This window comes from Felis catus, chromosome D1 (genome assembly GCF_018350175.1).
Source record: "Felis catus isolate Fca126 chromosome D1, F.catus_Fca126_mat1.0, whole genome shotgun sequence".
NCBI lineage: Eukaryota > Metazoa > Chordata > Mammalia > Carnivora > Felidae > Felis > Felis catus.
The window spans coordinates 4,467,771-4,489,865 of NC_058377.1; the positions used below are offsets into that span (position 1 = coordinate 4,467,771).

Sequence of the window (22,095 nt, forward strand, 5' to 3'; positions counted from 1 at the left end):
TAATCTCTAACCAACTCCCCATCCCCAACTTAAAAATATATTATCAGTTACATTTCACAACCACAGTGTGGCTCTTTCTGCCACTGAGTGGTCCTGTTCCTGGGCTATAATATAAAACACCTTTTTGCACTGTAAAATATCTGAAGAATTCTTTGTTGGCCCTTGTGCTCAATGACCCCACATCAGTTATACTATTTACTTATTGTTTGTATGGTTACTGTTTGGTTTTCACAATGCAGTGGAAGCTCCATCATACAGACTTTTTCTTGCTCTGCATCCTAACACTAATCCCAGGCACAATGCAGGGATGTTCTCATTAGGACACATAAACCAACAACAACAAAATGTGATCACTTTCTATTCTCAAGAGAATGGGCAGGACAATATATTCACTTATTCTTTGGCCAGCCCTGAGCAAGTAAGCCAAAGGATACTGGATGGCTGTTGAAATGGGAGAGAGGGCTACAGAGAAGGAACATGAGAGAAAACCAAACACAGATGGCTTTACTGACCCTGAAGTTGGAACTCAATTTTCATTTCCTTTTGACACTGATGTATCTACATTAGGGCACATGCCGGGCCTAGCCTAGGATCCTAATCTTCCCCCTGAGGGGTTTGGAGATTTTTTTTCTCCCTCTTGATTCATTCCACTATGGATGCTTATTATCACATGTTAACTTTCTAGGCTGCTGATAAAGCTACACTTCAAATCTGAACAATGGAGGTATTTCCCTAGGAAGCCTGTCTTAGCCCTCATTTGAAATAGTCAAATCCTTTCTCTTCTTCTCAATATAGTACATTTCCTGAGGGCTACGTTCCAGTTAAATAAAGACCAACTCCCAAGCTCTTTCTACTTCCTATTTTCAACCTTTGCAGCCCCTTGCTGCCCTCAAATTCTGGGATTACCTCAAGTAGCTGCACAACCCACAGGGTGGGAAGACTCTTGCTCTCTTGCAGGCTAAACTTGAGAACAAAGTTTTGATTTCTTTGACAACCTGGATTTATTTTCAGAGATATTAGAATGACTCACCTCTCCTGACATTTGTTTCTATAAAGACTAACTTTAAAAGGTCACACTTTCAACTCTGTACAAAGGGCAAGAGAAAAGCTGCAAAAGCAATTGAACCTGAAGAGGACTCCACTTGAGACTTGCTTTCATCCTGCCTTATCTGCCCGCCCTCCCCTTCTCTTTTGAGACTGATGTGCCTCTCCTGACCACCCCCACAGAGCCATATCCTGCAGGTGTGTGTTTGTGTGAGTGACCAAACAATGGACCTCTAGGACCAGGAAGGCACTAACACAAGCCAAAATAAAAGTGAGCCCTTGTTTGCATCACTGCTTCTGCACATGAATTGCTGACTCCAATATTATTAACAGAGTATACAGATGGCTCACAGAAATATTAAAAATAATTGAAGGACGTACAACACAGAACATCGTTCCTGATACAATATTCAGTACCTTGCACCTCCCTTTTGTTTTATTTAAATTTCTCAAGGGAAGTCGACAGACTTAAAGCAAAGAGGATAACAAAGAGTATGAGGCAACTGGTAAGTATGTCATGAAAGATTTCCATATGAAGTAGAAAAAGAAAAAGGCTCCAAAGTGAATAGATAAAAAAAGACAGGGAGAAACGGACAAAAATGCAATCATATTTCCCAATGCAAAGCTTATTGTGGAGCTGGAATTATAAGATTTTCTTTGCTCTGGCCAAAATTTTTAATTTCTACCTGTTACTTCTAGAATGAAAAAACAAAGTACAGCAAACTTGAAAAAAAAATGCAGTTTTCACAATGTTCTCTAAGTGAATATGTGTGTCTACACTTAAAATGTATTTACTTGTAATGTTTGTGAATTCCTGGATCGGTTACACTAAAGGACTCTGTTGGCCATAAGCAAAGGCTAGAAACAGAAATCTACTCCCGCTTAGGATACCAAAAAGATATTCTAGGAACCAGTTGAGAGAGCAAGAGAATGGATTCTGGCTGCCAGAGAGATGCAGTACAAGTCTGAAACTGCTGAGAAAGGTCTTCTCATATATCCAAATTAACTAGAGAATAAGAGGAATAACTCAACCTGGGAATAGTGACCATACTAAGCAGCAAATAGATGTGAAATATTTGCCAAGCATTTATCATACACTAAATGTCCATACCTAAATTATATGAGGAAAAGACAACAGATTTAACAAAGTGTGCCAGTTTTTAAGGCATGCACAGATACCCACCCTTCAAGACTTGAAAGATGTGAGGCCATTGTACATGCAAAAGAATCTTATGTAAGGGGAAACCAGGGGGAATTTTAGAAAACCCAAGATGACAAGGAGACTATTACTGAATCCTGAGGACAAATAAGAGAAGAAGTAGTATTAGAAATGGGAAAATCAGTCTAGTTGGTTAAAGATGGATAGCATTACATTTTGAAATAAGCTGCATTTCAGTGTATTTAATGTTTCCAAAGCTATTCATAAATTCTCAATATTGTATGACGAATGAATGAATAAGCGAATGAGAAAAACAGTAAGTATATTGTGAAGTGTACTGTGTACATTTTCAACGTTTATTTATTTTTGGGACAGAGAGAGACAGAGCATGAACGGGGAGGGGCAGAGAGAGAGGGAGACACAGAATCGGAAACAGGCTCCAGGCTCTGAGCCATCAGCCCAGAGCCTGACGCGGGGCTCGAACTCACGGACCGCGAGATCGTGACCTGGCTGAAGTTGGACGCTTAACCGACTGCGCCACCCAGGCGCCCCATGTACTGTGTACATTTAAAGATGGTGGTGAGGGTTGAAAACTTGTGTGCAACCTGCCTCTCCGACAATTTACTTATTCCCAGCAGGGTCATGCCATGAGTATTAAAGACTAAGATTGTACCTTACACTTAGGATGAGGAATTTCTCAAGTCCCTGTTTTCCAGCATCTGATTCAAAAGGTCTTTCTTCAGATCTCCTTTGCTCTTCATCTTAATCCCCCCCGCCACCCATTCCTGTTCTTTGTCTATGCCTGTTTGATTTGTTGACTCATTTTTAGGTTCTGTCTAGCCTAAAATGCTTTAGACATTGTCTTCACTCTCCCATCACCTGTCATGGTGCTGTCATCAACTGTCATTGAGTAGGGGCAATCCCACCACTGTTCTTGTACCCAGAATTCCAGGACCCAGCCCTGACAATCTTATCTGGAAAAAGGTTTGCTGAATTGGCTAGGAGTCCACTCTACTGAGGTTATGTTGAGTCAGTTAGAAGGCTGGATTCCAGTTATGGTGACTCCATTAATTAATTCTGGATTCTAGAATTCAGCTGTGAACAAGGAAGGAGAAAATGATAGTAAGTTTGGAGAGGCATGAAAGAAATCATTAAAGGGTGGTAAGGTTCAGCAATGCTATGATCCCACTTCTGTGTGTTAAGAGATTACTTGCTTCTGTGCACAGGAGATGTGTTGAGGGGGCCAGGAGTAGACCGTAGATGGTCAGTTAAGTGACATGAAAGTAGACCAAAGTAGAAAACACAGTAGTTGGGACAGAGAGTGGAGATGGGCAGATATGAGTGTACTAAATATGTATTTTGGAAAGTAAATTTGACAGGACTTATTGCAATGGAATTGGGTGACAGGAAGCAAGAGCAAGGATTCTGGGAAATCAGTGGAGTCTCGGGCTCTACTGGCTTGGTATTTGACTCACAGCAGCAAGGGAAGACTGACTTGAATATTCATATTACAACCAGTCAGTTTCCACTCAGCAAATTTTTCAGTGTAAATCTTTGCCCTAATAGAAGTAAGCCAAACTCACATCTCTGTCATGTGGCAGTACTTAGACTAGAAGTTGGTCCAAAACTGTGAACATACAGTGCCCAGATTCAAGACCATCTGTTGGGTGGGATACAGCTCATTCAGAAGCAGATCATCTAGATTTAGTAGTGGCCAGATGCCAAACAAAGATGAGACAATTATAAACCAAAGAGAGCAGTTGGTGTTTCCCTGAAAGAGGTGAGTTTTGAAGAAAGGTCATGGCGATTCCTATTCTTTGAATTGTGTCCTCTAGTGGCTTAAAAAAAAAAGTAAACGATTGTAGGAAGCTCTTAGAAATAGCAGGGTGAATGACATCTGTCTTGGTCTATGAAAGTATTTGGCCACCTGGTTGACTTTTTACTTAAAAGGCAACTATCTCCAGGTCATTATTTCTGCTGAAAGATCATGACCAAATTTGCAGATGTCAGTAGATGGACCTCCATATTGGATTTCCATCCTCTGGGCTGTAAAAGGGCTACAGAAAAATTACCTTGTGTACCCAGGGGATGCTACATTTTGTCATGAAGTCCCCAAATATTAAATAGCTAAGGGAAGTTCTCTTCAGCTCACTTAGTCCATGCTATCAAAGCTATACATGATTTCTTTACTTGTCTCCCCAGAAGTTCCAAAGAATACAGAGGAGATAGGAGAAAATTTACTCTCCTCCAGTTCAAGGGTCCCACTCTACAAGTGGTCTACTTTTTTAAAAAAATTATTTTGACAGAATTCAAGAAAGAAAATCAGGCAGAAAGACAGTGATGCAAGTATTATGGTGATCATAGTTGAGAAAGATTGCTTTGTGTTTTTTAATGATTATTGATTTTGAGACCGAGGGAGGGGGGAGGGAGGGAGAGGGAGAGAGAGAAAGGGAGAGAAAATCCTAAGCAGGCTCTGCACTCAGTGCAGAGCAGAGCCCAACATGGGGCTCAATCCCATGACTGTGAGATAATGACCTGAGCTGAAATCAAGAATTGGATGCTTAACTGACTGAGTCACCCAGGCACCCCAGAGACCACTTTGAAGGATTAGAGGGTGATAAAATACTTCCATTACCAGAGTGTCTTCTATGCATTTGGTTATGTTAGATATTTTAGACCTAATTTTTCTACTTAAATTTCACAGTGACTCTTTAAAATAATTGTTGTTCCTATTTTATAAAAGAGGAATCTAAGACTCAATCTGTGGATCCAAGGATCGAAAGAAAATATTCCAGTTGAGTCAAACGAATGAGAAATATATGTATGAAAATGGCAATAAATACTAGTGTTAGACACTGACTGTTCTTTTGGGCCCCCAGGCAATCCTAAGACACTGTCTGCAAGAAAGCTAACTTCATGGAATTTCATGCCTCTCTGAACAAACTATGCCACTGAGGTCTCTGTCACTCAAGTGGTTGAGGTAATATGAACAAAACAACTTGAATTATTTTATTCTCTCCACCCAATGTGTAGCAATCTGATAAATATATTTCTCCTCTTTCTCCAGTATACAAAAGTTCAACCTTGTCACTATAGCATTATCATGTCTTACTAGATTAAGACTTCTCTGTTCTGGATTTATTCAAATAAAAGCCCTTGTTAATATATAAATATTACCTTAAAAAGTCAAACAAAGTAAAGATACAATAGGTAGTTTAAACCAGTATGACTAAATTAGTTTTGACAAAGGAAAGAACAAGAACACAAAGCAGTGAATAGTGTGTGTTGTGGAGTCAGGGTTGGGGTGTGTGGAAGAACGGTTTATTTAGAATTTAGTATAAAGGGAAGGCAGGAGTGGAGGAGGGAGGAAGGGAGAGAATGAGGGAGAGAGAAGATGGCTTAGGAGGATGGAGGAGATAAGAAAGAGAAGAGGGCAGGAGGAAGGCAACAGTAATATCGTTGAGTGTAAGATGCATCTGCCTCACAAATTTTATGTAAATGGCTCAATGTACAAGTACAAGGACACCTGATTCTTTAACCCATTTGTGTTTAGACTGCTCTCTTCTGAAGGACTGACATTACATGATCAGGGTGCTTTTTTATAAAGGGTGAATTACTTTTAAAATAATTATCTCTGAAAATATACTACACGGAGATTAATCATGGGACTCTCAGTTAAATATATCTTTGCTCCTTTGAAACTTCATTAGTCATTCTTGAGAAGGGATGCTGCTGTTTTAAGTTTGCATACCAAGAGAAGAGGAAGGGAAAGAAAGAAGAATCATTAAGCTGCCCAGATTTATCTTGGGCGGGGTGATCCAATTTCCAGGGCTGATGAATGTAACCTTTTCCTCCAATGATCTAAAACACAGGAAGGTAGCAGTCATAGTAGAGATTATCCTGGTGTAGGTAGCTTTACCTGTCTTTTGGTTTTTGTATTTTGCTAGAAAAAATGTGTTATTTCTTGAGATTGCTGAAGCCTTAGAGACCCACCTGTGCTGTCATGGTTTTCCAGGCTTACTGAAATGTGACTTACTGTTCTTTCCTCTCTGTTCAAGCAGGACCAAGAAGTTGTTTCAACAAATATTTATGGACTGTCACCAAGTGCCAGGGAGAAGACTCAACACTAAGACTGAAATAATCCATAAGGCATAGTTTCTGTCTTTGAGGAGCTCACTTAATTGTCCCCAATATTTAAGGTTTTCTTCATGCCTAATAATTCTGAATGTTTTGTTGCTAATTTATATTTCAATGTTGTAGGGGCAGCCTAAGTAAACTGATTATTTTCACTGAGATACTTTATTTATTGTTGACCCATGGCCAATGGGTCAGTGGTGGTACTATAGCCATTTTGGTGCATGGACTGAACAGTAAAATCTGAACTCTTGACTGTTATTCACCAGTGCCAGCCCCCCAGCAGTGACCCTGAATCTAGTCTTTTCTAACTTGCAGATCTCTGGATTAGTGTCTATTAAATACAACTGTGAGCCTCCACTGGGCAGGAGCAGGAAAATGGTCACTTCCGTCCATCACACTGTGTCAATCAAGATACAAGTACAGTATAACTATGCTTGAATGATAAAAGATTGAAATGAAGAGGTCTGCTTTATAACCTATTTGATTTTTAAATATAATACTTTAAGGTGCTAATTTATGATGAAGTTTATAATAATAAATGAGTGATAAGAGGAAAAATTAAATGACACAAGGAGAAATATACAACATTTGTACTGGAATACTAGTACATTTCTCTTGATAACTAATAAACCAAGAAAATAAAAAAAGCCATCAAGACTACAGAACAATGGAACACTATATTTACAAAATTGACCTAATTTACTATATACAACTCTGTATATAAGTCTCTAAAACACGCACTCTTTTTAAGTACACATTTACTACATTGACAATATAAAAGGTGGTTAGTCTCAACAGATTTAGGAAAATTCAAAACATACCTGATATGTTCTCTGACCACTTTAGAATGGAATGATGTTAGAAATAATTTAAAAATCTAGAAAATTCTATCATATTTGGAAATTTTAAAATACACTTTTAAATAACTCATGGTCCAATGAAGAAATTACAAATGACAATCAAAAAAATCTTTGGAACTGAATCATAATGAAAACAACACATCTGAAAACACGTGATATATATCTAAATCCATGCTCAGAGAGATATTTATAGATGTTAATGTATATGCTATAAATGACAATCAATTATTTAAGCATCCATTTCAAAAAATTGGAAAAACAACAGAAAATTAACTCAAAAAAATAAAAAAAATAAAGATAAGAAGTAGAGGAATTAACAATAATACTGTAAGGATAAAGTGAAAAACTTTCTGGCTATATATGGATGGAATGGACAAAATCCTAGAAAATCACAAATCACCAAATGTGTCCCCCAAGAAAAACATACCAGTCCTATATCTATGAAATAAATTGTATTCATCACTCAAAACCTTCCCCAAAAGAAAACTACATGCTCAGATGCTTTCTTATAAATGTTTCATGATTTATAACTAATGGTTAAAGAAATGATAACATCACTGTTATAAAACTTTTCTGAAGAGTAAGATTGGAACACTTACCAAAATGTATGTCATCTGTGTGATCTTGATATCAAAACCTAGAAAAAAAGAAAAAAATAAGAGACTGATTTTTTTCAAAATTCCGTGTGTGTGTGTGTGTGTGTGTGTGTGTTTAAATTGGCAAGCTATTTCTATAATGTATACATAAACCAAAAGTCCCCCAATAACTACGACAGTCTTGATGAAGATGAGCACATATGGAAGACATATGATGCCATATATGAAAATGTATTATAAACTACATTAAGTCAGTCCTCGCTTCGGCAGCGCATATACTGAACTACATTAAGTCATATGCTATTTATCTAAAGGTAAACAATAAGCCAATGATTTAGAATGGAGATTCTAGAAATAGGTCCACACACATGTAGACATTTGGATTATAAAAATTAGGATTATAAGTAAAGACTGTTCAGAAAATAGTGCTGGAATAATGAGGTATCAGTGAGGAAGTAGAAATCTGAATTCTAGCTCATAATGAAACATTCCATGTGAAATTAAACATAAAGGGTAAAGTATAAAATATAATTTTTATATTTTGAATTTTTAATCTTGACAAAAAAGCATTAATTTGACTATATTAAAATTGTTTTAATATTTATTCATTTTTGAGAGACAGAGAGAGACAAGAGTGTAAACAGAGGATGGGCAGAAAGGGAGACACAGAATCCAATGCAAGCTCCAGGCTCTGAGCTATCAGCACAGGGACCAACGCGGAGCTTGAACTGAACTCATGAACCGTGAAATCATGACGTGAGCCGAAGTTGAGTGCTTAACTGACTGAGACACTCAGGAGCCCCTAATTTGACTATATTAAAACTGGAATATTTCATTAGTATAGATTCCATTAACAGAAAAAGGCAAATCCACAAATTAGAACACACTCAACAATTATATCTGATAAAGGGCTCATTTCTAAAATGTATAGAGAACTTCCACAAATCAATAGAAAAAGTCAAATAATTTGAAAAATTTTCAAAAAAAAACTTGAAGAGGAACTTTAAAAATTAGCACATCCAAATGACAAATTAGCACTGAAAAGATGTACTTCCTCCTTGATAATCAAAGAAATGCAGATTACAACCACAATGATAATCGCTATGCATCCACCAATATGACTAAAACTAAAAAGACTGGCAGTGCCAAGTGTATACGAGAATATAGAGTAAGTCAACTCTCATACATTGCTGAACAGGGATATAAATCGCTAAAGTCCTTTGGAAAAGTCTTTAGCAGTATTTACTAAAGTTGAAACATACACATATTCTTTGCCTCATATGTTTTAGTCGTAACTCTATCCAAGAAAAATACATATGAATGAACAGTTGTAATAGCACCAAACAGGATATATAATTCAAATGTATACCAATAGTAATTGGGGGGAAACGTTGTACATTACAGGGTATGTTATACAGCAATGAAAATTAATAAATTCTAGTTTAATTCAACAGTATGGGTAAGTATTAGTAGCATAATATTGAACAAAAGACTCCATACATAGAGGAAGAGAGGCAGGAAGATTGTGGAGTAGGAGGATCCTAAGCTCCACTTGCTCCATGGACACTGAGATAACACCTGGACCTGTGCAAGTAACTCTGAAAACAACATTAAGATTCAAAGAATAGACCTGTACAGTTAATCCTAAAGAGGAGGCCACATCATTCAGGCTAGGAGGGACAGAGATAGGCAGGGAACCAAATCCCTGGTGAGACCAGCACAGCTAAGAGGGACACTACAAGCAGGAAGAAGCAAGACACTCAGATCTCACACAAGATGCCTCTGGCACAGGAGACCTACACTGGGGGAAATAAATCCCCATAATATCTGGCTTTGAAAAACAGCCGGGCTTAACTTCAGGAGCTTTGAAAATCAGCAGAGCTTGGGGTGCCTTGGTGATTCAGTTAGTTGAGCATCTGATTCTTGATTTTAGCTCAGGTTATTAACCCAGAGTCATGGGATTGAGCTCCATGTCAGGCTCCTCCCTGAGCATGGAGCCTGCTGAAGATTCTCTCTCTCTCTCTCTCTCTCTCTCTCTCTCTCTCTCTGCTCCTCTTCCCAACTCATGCCCACCCGCCCTCCTAAATAAATAAATAAATAAATAAATAAATAAATAAATAAAATTAGCAGAGCTTAATTGTGGGAGAGCTGGAGGGTGAAAGGAAATTGGAATATATGCCCTTAAAGAGTCAACATAATAAATACCTCAAAGCCCAAGACCTGGCCAGAAGCAGCAGTTTGTAAAGTATCTGGGATAAAGTGAAGGAGATCTACTGACTCATCTCCGAATGTGTGCTGTAGAACAGGGACCTTCAGGAACTTTCTCTAGAGACAATAGCGTTATGGGTGCCATTTCTCTCACCCTCCCCAGCCTAGATAACCAGACATTTCCAGGGGGCAGTTCTGCCCTGCCACAGTGCTCTCGCACTGCAGACCTGCCCAACATGCTTGTTTTGGCATGCATCCCTCTAAAAGGGCTCCTGCCCCACCATACCCTCAAGGCAGCCCCAGCAGGGATAAGCACCATTGCAAAGTGACCCCTGACCTGGGAAGGTAGACAGTTAACCCCACACACCAGTGCACTCATAGTTCCAGCAGTGTGGCTCTTAGCTGGTGGCACAGGGAGCAGCTACTGCCCTTCAGTGCCCAGCATCTGTGGCAGAAGCTAATTGTGGACAGCTACTCTGAATACAGACCCCACTCACCAAGGAGAGCCTCTCATTTGACCATGCATGAAATAAGCCCTACCCTTTGGTGTTCCAGCAACTGTGGCAGACAGGCTAATTACACAAGCTAGGCTGACTGCTGGTTCTACCAACTAGAGTCTTACTTGGTGATCTCATACAGATCTTCCAACAAATCTTGTCTAATCTGCTCACAGAAGGCAAAGCAGATCACTGCAGCAGGCTGGGCTGAAGGCAATTATGGCTCAGCCACAACAGTAGAGTGCATGCAGGCCACACAATGGGCATTCCTTGGGCGCCTCATTCTGATGACCAGGGTAGACTGCACTACAGGGCACTGCAAGACCTCTTTTATGGGAGACCACTATTCTCAAGAGCAGGAGACACATCTGACCTACCTAATACAAAGAAACACACACAGAGAATTAGATAAAATTGTAAGAGGAATATGTCACACATCAAAGAACAAGACAAAATCACAGTAAAAGAACTACATGATATGAAGAAAAGCAAAACGTTCTGATAAAGAATTTAAAGTAATGATTATTAAGATCTCACTGGGTTTGAGAAAAGAGTGGATAAAATCAATCAGAACTTGAACAAATGTGGGGGGCCGGGCCCCGGTGCCAGGCTGAGACCAGGTCGAGCAATGTTCCCCGTTGACTCAAGCCAACCCAGTGGTTCCCCCTCCCATTCCCCCATTTTCAAGGGCATAGGAAAGCCTTGTCAAGGCTGAGAAAGTTAATTCCTGAAGACTGTGGTCTGCAGGTGTTGGCAGTAATGCTACCTCCCTTTTTCTACCCCGAGTCAGATAGAAACAAACATGGGAATTGTGTTTTGCTAGCAATCTTATCAACAAGGTCTTGTGACCCGTCTAGAAAATGCACAAGAAACACAGAACTAAATGTTTTGGTGGGCAGCAATTATGTGAAACCTGTTTATTCTTAGAATGACCTAACCCATAAGAGTCTGGTTATAAAAGATTGTGTACAGCAACAATAAAGCCGTCACTTGGGCCATCAGCCCAGGGGACCCTCCTGTTCCCAAACTTTCTCTTCACTCTTTTTTCCTTGCATTAACCTACCCTCAGGACCCTGACCTCGGTGTTTGTCGTGCCGGCCGCGACAACAAAGAGATAAAAAATACAAAAAAGATCTAGGCAGAAGTGAATAATTTAATAAATGAAATAAAAAATTTACTAAAGGGAATCAACAGCAGATTAGAGGATGAAGAAGAACAGATCAGCAATCTGGAAGACAGGGTAATGGAAAGTAACTAAGTTAAACAGCAAAAAGAAAAAACAATAATGAAAAATGAGGATAGGTAAGGGAACTCAGCAACATCACCAAGCATAGTAACATTTGCATCATAGGCATCCTAGAAGAAGAGAAAGAGAAGGGGGCAGGAAATTTACCTGAGGAGATAACAGTTGAAAAACTCCCTAATCTGGGGGAAAATAACACAGACATCCATATCCAGGAGTCATAGAGAGCCCCTAAGCAGTAGTACCCAAGGAGGGTCACACTGAAACACATTTTAATTAAAATGGCAAAAAAGTAATGATGAAGAGATAATTTTAAAAGCAACAAGAGAAAAAAGTTACATATCAGGGAAACCCCATGAGTCTATCAGCTGAATTTTCATCAGAAATTTGCATGCCAGAAGAGTGCAGCATATGTTCAAAGTGCTGAAAGGAAAATCCTACAACCACAAACAGTCTACCTGGCAAATTTGTCATTTACATGGGAAAGAGAGATGAAGAGTTTCCCAGGCATAAAATTTAAAGGAGTTCATCACCACTAAACCAGTCATACAAGGATGTTGAAGGGAATTCCTTGAGTGGAAAAAAGAGGTAAGAAATTATGAAAAAAATTGTGAAAGGTAAAAAATTTCAGTTAAAAACATATATATTAAAGGTAGTAGATTATATCAATTATAAAGTCAATAAGAAGGTTAGAACACAAAAGTAGTAAAGTCAGTTTTATCTACAAAAATTAGTTAAGGGATACACAAAATAAAAAGATGTAATATATGCAATCATATGCATAAAATGTTTGTGGGGGGGGGGGACTAAAGATTTAGTGCTTTTGGAATGTATTCAAACTTAAGTAACCATCAGCTTAATATAGACTACTACAAACATAAAATGCTATATATGAACTCCACGATAATGTCAAATCAAAAACATATACAAGTTATACTAAATATAAAGGGAAAGGAATCCAAAAACAACAGTAAAGAAAGGCATCAAACCACCAGGGAACAGAACAAAAGACACATAAAGGAACAGAGATGAACTAAAACCAAAAAGAACCAGAAAGCAATTAACAACATGGCAGTAAGTACATACCTATGAAGAATTACTTTCAATGTAATGGACTAAATGCTCCAAGAAAAGACAGGGTGACTGCATGAATAAAACAAAACAAAACAAGACCCATCTATATGCTGCCTACAAGAGACTCACTTCAGAGCTAAAGACACATATAGACAGTGAAAGTACAGAAAAACACATAGCACGCAAATCAGGGGAAAAACAAAAACTTGGTGTGGTAATACTTATCTCAGACAAGATAGACTTTAAAACAAAGTCTCTAGTTAGAGTCAATGAAGGGACCTGCATAATTATAAAGGGGTCAATCCAACAAGAGGGTATAACGTTACAAATAACTATGCAACCAACATTGAAGGACTTAAATACATAAAACAAACATTAACAAACATAAAGAGAGAAGTTGACCATAAGAGTAACAACAGAGGACTTTAACACCTTACTTAACATCTATGGATGTTAAGAAAATTAATAAGTAAACAGTGGCTTTGAACAACACCTTAGACTAGATGGACCTAACGGTTATGTACAGAACATTCCATTCCAAACCAAGAGAATGCACATTCTTTTTTAGTGCACATGAAACATTCTCCTGGATAAATCACGTGTTAGTCCACAAAACAAGTCTCAGTAAATTTAAGAAGACTGAAACCACAACAAGCACCTTTCTAACCATACAGGATGAAATTAGAAATCAATTTCAAGAAAAAAAAAGGAAAAAACACAAACATACGGAGGATAATCAACATGCCACTAAACAATGAATAGGTTAACCAAGATATTAGAGAGTCAAAAATTACATGGAGACAAATGAAAATGAGAACATAAAGGTACAAAATCTTTGGGATATAGCAAAATAAATCCAACTGGGTTTATTTATTTATTTTTTTTAGCAATATAGGCCTTTTTCATGAAACAAGAAAATTTTCAACTAAACCACCTAACCTTATACCTAAAGGATCAAGGAAGGAAAAACAGAGCCCAAAGCCAGTAGAACGAAGGAAATATAAAGGATTAGAGTAGAAATAAAGGAAATAACGACTATAAAAAGAATAGGAAATATAATGAAACCAAGAACCCATTCTTTGAAAAGATAAACAAAATTGATCATTAGCAAGACTCATCAAGAAAATAAGAGATCCTAAATTAAAATCACAAATAAAGGAGAAATAACAACCCACACTACAGTACTATCAAGGATTATGAGATTATGAAAAACTATATGCAAATAATGTGAACAACCAAGTAGTAGATAAATTCCTAGAAATATACATTTTTCAAAACTGAATCACCAAGTAATACATAATTTGAACAGACCAATTAGTAGTAACAAAATTGAATTGGTAATCCAAAAACACTTGGCAAACAGAAGTCCAGGACCAGATGGCTTCAAAGAGGAATACTACCAATGATTTAAAGAGTTAATGCCTATACTTTTCAATATATTCCAAATAATAGAAGTGGAAGAACAACTTCTAAATTCACTCTACAAGGCCAGTATTACCCTAATATTAAAACCAGACAATGACATTACAAAACAAGAAAAGTATAGGCCACTATCCTTGATGAACATAGATGCAAAAATCCTCAACAAAATATTAGCAAACAAAATTCAACAATACATTAAAAAAATCATTCACCGCAATTAAATAGGATATATTGTAGAAATGCAAGTGTGGTTCATCATTTGCAGATCAATCAATGTGAAATATCATTAATAAGAGAAAGGACAGGGGCACCTGGTTAAGTGTCTGACTCTTGATTTCGGTTCAGGTCATGATCTCTTGATTCATGAGATCAAGCCCTGCACCAGGCTCTGTGCTGACAGCATAAAGACTTCTTGGGATTCTCTTTCTCAATCTCAATCTCTCTCTCTCTCTCTCTCTCTCTCTCTCTCTCTCTCTCTCTCTCTCTTTCTCTCTGCCCCTCCCCCACTTGCTCACATGTATGTGCTCTCTTTTTCAAAATAAATAAACTTTAAAAAAAGTTTCCCTCATAAAAAAAATAAGAAAATGGAAACAAATCACATGATCCTCTCACAAGGCACAGAAAAACTGACAAAATGCAACATACACTTATGATAAATACTCTCAACAAAGTGGGTTTTCAGGGAACATACCTCAACATAATAAGGGCCATATAGAAAACCCCAGAGCAAACATCATCTTAATTGGTGAAAAACTGAGACCTTTTCCTCTAAGTTCAGGAACAAGACAAGGATGTCCATTTTTACCGTATTCAACATAGTACTAAAAGTTCTACCTGTAATGATAAGAAAAAGACTGATAAAAGACATCTAATTGGTAGCAAAGAAGTAAAATGGTCACTATCTGCAGATGACATGATACTGTATATAGAAAACTCAAAACAACAAAAATCTATTGTATCTGACTGTTGAATTTAGTAATGTTGCAGGTACAAAATTATAATAATGAAGTCTGGTGCACTCCTGCCACTAATGACAAAGTAGCAGAAACAGAAATTAAGAAAACAATTCCATATGCAATTGCAGAAAAAATAAAAAACCTAGGAATAAGTTTAACTAAAGAGGTGAAAGATCTATACTTTTAAAGCTATAAGACACTGATAAAAGAAATTGAAGACAACACAAATAGAAAGATATCCAATGCTGAAAAAATGAAGAATATTATTAAAATGTCCGCACTACCCAAAGATATCTACAGTTTCACTGAAATCCCTACCAAACCCCAACACTAGTTTTGACAGAGTTACAACAAATAACTCTAAAATTTCTATGGAACCACAAAAGACCTCGATTAGCTGAAACAATCTTGAGAAAAAAGAACAAACCTGGAGTTATCGCATTCCCAGATTTCAAGATATTCTACAAAGTTATAGTAATCAAAACAGTTTGTTACTGGCACAAAGATCTACACAGAGATCAACGGAACAGGACAGTCTAGAAATAAACCCACATCAATATTGTCAATTAATCTATGATGAAGGAGGCATGAATATACAATGGGGAAAAGACAGAATCTTCAATAAATGGAGCAGGGAATATTGGACAGATACATGAAAAAGAATGAATCTGGATTATTTTCTTATACTATACACAAAAATAAACTCAAAATGGATTAAAGAATTAAATATAACACCTGAAACCATAAAATTCCTAAAAGAAAACATAGGCGGTAATCTCTTGGACATCAACCTTAGCAACATTTTTCTAGATTATGTCTCCTGAGGCAAGGGGGGGAGAAGTGAAAATAAACTACTGGAAATAAACCTAAATAAAAAGCTTCTGCACAGCAAAGGAAACCAACAACAAAATGAAAAGGCAACCTATCATATGGGAGAAGATATTTGCTAATGAAATGTCCAATAAAGGGTTAATATAAAAAGTAATTAAAGAACTTCTACAACTCAAAGAAAAAAACCAGCAAATTCTATTAAAAGTGGGCAGAAGAGCTGAAGAGACATTTTCCCAAAGGAGCCATTACAGATGGTCCAGAGGCACAAGAAAAGATGCTTAACGGGGCGCCTGGGTGGCGCAGTCGGTTAAGCGTCCGACTTCAGCCAGGTCACGATCTCGCGGTCCGTGAGTTCGAGCCCCGCGTCAGGCTCTGGGCTGATGGCTCAGAGCCTGGAGCCTGTTTCCGATTCTGTGTCTCCCTCTCTCTCTGCCCCTCCCCCGTTCATGCTCTGTCTCTCTCTGTCGCAAAAATAAATAAACGTTGAAAAAAAAAAAAGATGCTTAACATCACCAGTCATCAGGGAAATGCAAATAAAAACCACAATGACGTATTACCTTACACCTATCAGAATGGCTGGTACCACAAAGACAAGAAATAGCTTGTGTTGGCAAGGATGTGGAAAACAAGGAAACTTCATGCGCTTTTGGTGGGAATATAATCTCATATGGCCACTGTGGAAAACAGTATGGAGGTTTCTCAAAAAATTAAAAATAGCACTACCCTACGACCCAGAGATTGCTACCAGGTATTTATCCATGGGATACAGGTGTGCTGTTTTGAAGGGACACATGCACCCCCATGTTTATAGCAGCACTATCAACAATAGCCAAAGTATGGAAAGAGCCCAAATGTCCATCGATGGATGAATGGATAAAGAAGATGTGGTGTATATATACAATGGAGTATTACTCGGCAATCAAAAAGAATGAAATCTTGCCATTTACAACTACATGGATGGAACTGGAGGGTATTTTATGCTAAGTGAAATTAGTCAAAGAAAGACAAGTATCATATGACTTAACTCATATGAGGACTTTAAAAGACAAAACAGATGAACATAAGGGAAGGGAAACAAAAATAATATAAAAACAGGGAGGGGGACAAAACATAAGAGACTCAGATATGGAGAACAAACAGAGGGTTACTGGAAGGGTTGTGGGAGGGGGGATGGGCTAATGGGTAAGGGGGCATTAAGGAATCTACTCCTGAAATCATTGTTGCACTATATGCTAACTAATTTGGATATAAATTATTTTTTTAAATTTTAAAAAAGATTAAAAAAATAAAGTAAAATAAAAAATTAAAAATTAAAAGCACTGACAAGGTTTTATGTTTGTTGCCAAGGTTTTAAATTTGGCGTCAGTGATCAGATTTCCAAGTTCTGCTTACAAACCATTAGGCATGTCATCATTTATACGAGACTTAAGAGATAATTGATTTACGCTGTGGGTTTTCTAATAGTACGGTAAAGTTATGTGCAGAAAGAAATCATAATAAGGAAGAAAAACATTTTGAAATGTAGGCCAATTAACAAGACAAAATTTTCAGCTAAAATTTTAAATAAATCAAAGTAGACATAGCAACACACAAAAAAAGAGGGAAAGAAATATGTTGTTTGTGAACTTTGTAAAAATATAACAAGTTGTAGATAAGACGTTGTCGACGCAGTAAAGCCTGGAAGAAGTTTGGTCTAGTTCAAATCATTGCTTTAAGTACTTAAAGACAAATAATTAGAAAAAAAACTGGTAGCTATACACAAACATCTAATAGGAAGACTTAGAATTCAGCGGTAGATTTTATGTATATAAACATATATAATGTATACATATAATCCTATATAACTAATATAAGAGAAAGTGAAAAAAATGATATTTTAGTGTTTTTATTATGTCCTCCTGTGCTTTATATTTAAAAATATACTCTGAATGCTATAAGAGAGGTGGTAGAAGAGGCCAGATGAATGTGCTGGGCTTAAAATATATATTGAGAGTCACAACAAAACATTTTTAATATAATGAGCATAGTAAGAGTAATGATCCAAAGACCAAGACTTCTGAACCTTGAGGTTGAGCCCAAAGAGGCTGGGAGAGAGAAGACCCTGGTAATGCAAACTAAAAAAGACCACCTAGAGTGATAAGCGTGGAGAACTGTGTTTCAGCAGGCAAAGGCAGCTTTTTTGGTTGGCTGTTTGTGTTTTTCTTGAGATTAGAAATCAACTGTATGCAATATTGTTTTTAGTTCGTGGAGGATGAGAACTAAGAACTTATACTTGTATTTAGTAAAACAGAGATAATTTCATAACTTTCTTAATAGCAAATCAGATAAACCCAGGTTAGAATGGGCCTCAAGAGAATACCAAGGAAAGATACTGGAGATAGTAAGGAATTTGACTGCATGAGGAAGGAGAGACATGGCATTGTAGATGAACAAGAAGTGACTACCAAGAAGTATTTTTTTTAAGTGGGAGTATTAAAAGCAGGTTTGTAAGTTGGTGAAAAAGATAAAAATATGAATAAAAAATTCTTGATCCAGAAGATTAGTAGAATTTCTGAGGCAATGTTTATGAATAGAAAAGAAAGTGATGCACAGAGTTTGGAATGTGCTTTCATTCCCTAAGGATCATCCAAGATAACAGAAGAGAAGGCAGAGCCCCTGGGAATAGAAGCAGACAGTTGAGTAGATGTAATGGTGGGAATTTGTGGAAGTTTTCCTAATGGTTTTCTTGATTCTCCTCCATCAGAGGAGCTTAAGAAACCCATTAGTTGACTCTTAAAACTTTATGATGATGAATCCTGTCATAGTTATGTGCCTTTATATGTGCTTTTGTATTTTGTCTAATAGTATAAAGATACCTTCATCATGGAATATTTTTAATTCATCATTTTTTCTTTCTCTTTACTTGCTAGGATCAGAGAGCTTAAAACACAGAATGTGATCTTCTGAATTACATTACATGTGCAATTCCACTGCAGAATATAAGTAATACATCTTTCAAAATCCCTAATATATAATAAATATGGACCCTGTCTTGCGGGGGGGGGGGGGAGGGAGCATCAAACATCACTTTCTAAAAGACTATTATTTAAGGAATATGGCACAGAAAGCAGAATGGACTGCTTAGCTATCTCGCCTAATATAGACCTGAATCTAAGAAGGCAAAATAATCAATTTCCAAAAACAGTGACTTCACTTCTGGTTGAGATAAAGTAACCACGACTGGATTTACCCTTCCATCTGAAACAACTAAATACACTGAACAAACTAGGTGAATCAATGGCTTTCAATACATTGGATGTCAGACAAAAAAAAAGGCAGTTATGCTGAGAGAGGAAAAATAAATGCTATAAATTTTATAATTGTCCCATTATATATAGAATTTTATAAATGCTATAAATTTTATAACGTCTTGAGTGAGCTTTTTTGCCTGGTTGCAGGAAGACATGGTGGGGAAACCAAGGTAGAACGGGACACACTGCCAGAGTTATGGACACAGAATTCTGAAGAAGCCAATGCAGCTAGCTCACAGGGCAGAGTACTGGAATTGGTGAAGTCACAGAGAGCGATCACCCCATAGATAGCCACAGGGTTCTCCTAATGACGTCAGTGAGAACTTACAAGTGCAACCTTGTGAAGAAACTTTCCAAGGCCAAGGAAAGACGTATCTGGTGGAAATATTAGAAAAGGACATTTAAACATTACACATGTTCAAGAAACTAGAGGAAACACTGAGTAGAAACTGGAAGTATATTTTAAAAGCAAGAAAATCAAACTTTTAGGGATAAAAACTATCATGTCTAAATTGAAAATTTACTGGATGAAATCAATGGATGAGTTGACATTGCAGAAAAAGTAGTGGATGTGAGGACAAAGCAAAAGAAAATATCCGAAATGAAACACAGAGAAAAAACACTGAAGAGAATTAAAAGAGAATCAGTGAGTCGTGGGGAAAGTCTAAGCAGCCTAATATATGTGTAACTGAAAACAAAATTATATGAAGGATTTAAATAAGACTAAAGAGTTTCCAAATTTGAAGCCCATAGATCCATGAATTACCACAAACTTTCCAGAATGGCTGAAAATATAAAAGTAACCATTCCAAGAGTGAGGATATGGAGAAACTGGAACTCTTTCACAATATTGGTGGGAACATAAAGGAGTCCAATCACTGTGGAAAATAATTTAGGAGTTTCTTTTTTATTTTTAAGAAAAAAATTTTAAAGTTTATTTATTTTGAAAAAGAGAAAGAACAAGCAGGGTAGGTAGGGAAAGGGGGGGTGGGGAGAGTCCAAAGCAGACTCTGCACTGTCAGCACAGAGCCTGATGTGGGGCTTGAACTCATAAATCATGACATCATGACCTGATCCGAAACCAAGAGTCAGACGCTCAAGTGACCGAGCCACTCAGGTGCCCCTGGCCCCAGGTGTTTCTTAACATTAATGAGAAACAAACACCTATTATATATGCCACATATCCTAGTATTTATCCTAGGTATTTGTCCAAAAGAAAAGAAAGCTTAGATGCTCAAACAAAAGACCAGGAGCACACACAGCAATCTATTTGTGATAGCCCCAGTGTCCATTATGCGTGAATGAATAAACAAAGTTTGGTATATCTGTAAAATGCTATACTACTTGGCAACAACAAGCAATGAAATATTAATACATGCAACAACCATGTTGTTTCTCAAAATATTTTTACCACATGAAAGTAAGTAGGCAAGATAGGGTACGTACTTTGTGATTCCATTATATAGAATTACAGCAAGTGAAAACCAATTTACAGTGACAGAAAGGAGATCTGTCTTGGAACCAGAAATGAGGAGCGAGTAATTACAAAACATCATGAGTAACCTTTTGGTGGTGATGGATATCTTCATTATTGTAACTTTTGTAACATTTTCATGGGTATAGACACATCAAAATTTATTGAATGGTATAGTATACTGTATGTTCACTGTACCTCAATAAAGCTATTAAAAGACATCAAAGGCACATATTCTTTCACAAGCAAACACATACATGCATATTCATAGATCCATACTTAAATAACATACAGAGCAAAAACAAGAAGGCTTGTATCACCTCTTCTATTACTCAACACATGTTCACTGTCTATCTTGGGCTAAAAGTTGTGCCACATGTTTAATATAATATGAATCAGACATAATTATATTTACAGCCATGTTGCTACTCTTGTAACATTTTCCTTTTAAGGGTTACTCTAAGCTGACCCCAAGTTCACTGTGAGTAGGGACCATCTGGGAATAGGGATTATCTCCAACTAATTTGTTGCTCTAGCTCAAGACTTCTCCACCTCAGCACTATTAATATTTGGAGCTGAATGATTCTTTGCTATAAGGAAAAGTGCTATTCATTGTACGATGTTTAGCAGCATCATTGGCTTTTACACACTAGATGCCACTAGCACTCCTCCCTGTCCCCCAGTTAAGACACACCAAAACCGATCTGGATAGTGTCCAATGTACCCTGGGGCAAAACTGCTCCCAAGTGAAAACTACTGCTCTGGTCCCTAAGCACAATGATGGAAACATAAGTGCTTGATATATGGTTTTTTGAATGGATAAATGAAAAGATATCATTTGTACAAAATTCATACATCTCATTAGTAATGAAACAAATGTATGTTTATTTTTTAAATTTTTTAATGTTAATTTTTCAGAGAGAGAGACAGAGTACGAGAGGGGAGGGGCAGAGAAAGAGAGGGAGGAAGACAAAGAATCCAAAGCAGGCTCCGGGCTCTGAGCAAGCAGTCAGCACAGAGTACAATGCAGGGCTCCAACCCATGAACCTTGAGATCATGACCTGAGCCAAAGTTGGATGTTTAACCGACTGAGCCACCCAGATGCCCCCAAAAATGTATGTTTAAACAGAATTTTTATTAAATATTTTTTTCAAAAAGAGATGAAGTAAAAGAAAATACACAGGGTGCCTGGGTGGCTCAGTCGGTTAAGTGTCCATATTGGGCTCAGGTCAGATCTCGTGGTTCACGAGTTCGAGCCCTGCATCTGGCTCTGTGCTGACAGCTCGGAGCCTGGAGCCTTCTTC

The 22,095-nt window shown here is 37.4% G+C and overlaps 1 long non-coding RNA gene across 2 annotated transcripts in view; it reads right to left on the reverse strand.

Annotated features, from left to right (window-relative positions):
* Positions 1-22,095, reverse strand: part of LOC111559196 — a 192,451-nt gene that overhangs the window by 50,804 nt on the left and 119,552 nt on the right. For both annotated transcript variants that reach the window (XR_006585873.1, XR_006585872.1), the window contains exon 3: positions 7,800-7,837. This is a non-coding gene — a long non-coding RNA (uncharacterized LOC111559196). The remainder of the gene's footprint in view (positions 1-7,799; positions 7,838-22,095) is intronic.